This window comes from Berghia stephanieae, chromosome 8, assembly GCF_034508935.2.
Source record: "Berghia stephanieae isolate SIO BIC M18660-M18661 chromosome 8, UCSD_Bste_1.3, whole genome shotgun sequence".
Classification (NCBI taxonomy): Eukaryota; Metazoa; Mollusca; class Gastropoda; order Nudibranchia; family Aeolidiidae; genus Berghia; species Berghia stephanieae.
Genome location: NC_088367.1, coordinates 49,631,040 through 49,633,048, shown reverse-complemented (window position 1 = coordinate 49,633,048; position 2,009 = coordinate 49,631,040). Strand labels below are relative to the sequence as shown.

Below are 2,009 nucleotides of genomic sequence, written 5' to 3'. Positions count from 1 at the left end.
TTAATTCATGGTTAATACTGAAATGTATGACAACATTTATTTCTGAAAAATATGTTTATATATGATTGATTCTGAAGATAAATATATAAATTATTGATGGTCAATCCAAAAAGTATGTTTATTAATTGTTAATCATATAAAGTATGATTACAAATTGTTTACATAAAAAGTATCATTATCTACTGTTAATCATATAAAGTTTATTATCAGTTATTCATTCTGAAATGTATATTCATCAATTGTTAACAGCAAATGCACCTTTCTCGTTGGTTGATTATTTTTTTTTTTAATTAGGGTGCTCTCGAATAAATGAAACACCACTATTAAATGTGTTGTTTTCGTTAAGAACCTTTGGCTAGTTGGCATTTTTGTGTATTGATGTGTCTTACTAGACATGAATATTTTTACAGGCCTGATAACCCAATTCATCATGCCCTCATTGCAGTTATGAAGATTTCAAAATATGACGTACAATATTATCCATTACAACTATGCTAAACTAGGCCCATTACTACGTTCGGCTGTCAGACTTGCATTTGTGTATATGTCAAGTTTACTGCTTTGACTAATCCCCCGTGATTAAGACAGTGCTTATTCCTTGTGCTATGCCATCCAATTCTTTATTACTTCATATTGTTCGATATGGACTTCTGAATACATAAATGCTTTACATTTTGTTTACCATTATCTCTCACTCAATGAGCCTCAATATCGTTGCCGTGGCTACCTACAAGCAAATTTATCCTATTGTCTAGTTATTTCCCGTCGTGTGCTTTGTGGCTTTTGTAGCATGATGGATTCAATAGCAACTCTTTGATCCTGATAAGAAGAACATCATCAAATGTAGGAGCAGAATAAAAATGTCACTGGTGTAGCTCGAAAGGTAAAAGTCATGAAGAAAAGTCCAGTGATCCAGGCGACAAGGCAATCGAGTCTATCTCGTCCAATCTATCTGGATACGTGTCGTTTAGAATCTTTCGAGCGGCCTGTCTCCACGGTGGAGGAACACTGTCTAACTGATGCTTTATATATGACTAAAATTCACGAAGATGGGATGAAGCATAACATTCTAGCATATCTTAGAAAACATTTAGAGTAAGCGGCTGAAATAAACATACACACACAGACACGTAGAGAAAGATAGAGAGTGAGTGAGTGTGTGAGAGAGAGAGAGAGAGAGAGAGAGAGAGAGAGGCATTAGTAAAATATTACCCATAGTCGTCCAGGCGGTTCACATTCGTGTTGATTAAAATATGAACGATTTTCCTATTATAATACATTATGCTCTACTAACAATTATCGAGATCTATTACTCTATTACACACACACATACACACACACATGCATATAAAGATATATATAAATATATATATATATATAAGTATATATATATATATATAATATGTATGTATATATGTATGTATACATGTCTCTCTCTCTCTCTCTCTCTCTATCTCTCTCTCTCTCTCTCTTTCTGTGTGTGTGTGTGTGTGTGTGTGTGTGTGTGTGTGTCAACCTGGCATAATGTTTACCCATTATGTTTTCATCGTGTTCTTTTTTTCACCTAGTGCCCCTCATCCCCCTCTTGACCGCCAAGGAAGTCACAATAGCAGATGGGAAAGAGTTGTTTCTCCTGGACGGAGAATCTGTCGTCTTCACCTGCAGCCAATATGGCGGAATGATGGGAGATGTCATTGAGTCAAAAATTATGTGCACTGGTGGTGGAGAGAACAAATTCGGAGTAGGAACATTCCGAGCAAAGACGGATTTTGTAATGAAATCAAGTATGCATGGAGGAAAGTGCGAGTGCATTTTGAGGCTTAAAAATGGAGCAGAGATTAAACACATGGTTTCGTTAGTTCTAAAACGTACGTTTATCACAATTGATTTTGAAAAGTATCTTTATTGGTAGTTAATCTTGAAAGCTATGTTTTGTGTCCGAGTGGCTTCGGAATTGCACAGTGGCCCTGATGGTAATGGATTCGAAATTTCAGGTCCCGCATTATATA

At 35.6% G+C, this 2,009-nt stretch overlaps 1 protein-coding gene across 1 annotated transcript in view; it reads left to right on the top strand.

Moving 5' to 3' along the window:
• Positions 1 to 1,699, top strand: part of LOC144978813 (uncharacterized) — a 30,044-nt gene extending 28,345 nt beyond the window's left edge. Inside the window, exon 13 of the mRNA XM_078925338.1 lies at positions 1,569 to 1,699. The gene's annotated coding sequence lies outside the window, so the exon portion shown is untranslated. The remainder of the gene's footprint in view (positions 1 to 1,568) is intronic.
• The last annotated feature ends 310 nt before the right edge of the window (positions 1,700 to 2,009 follow it).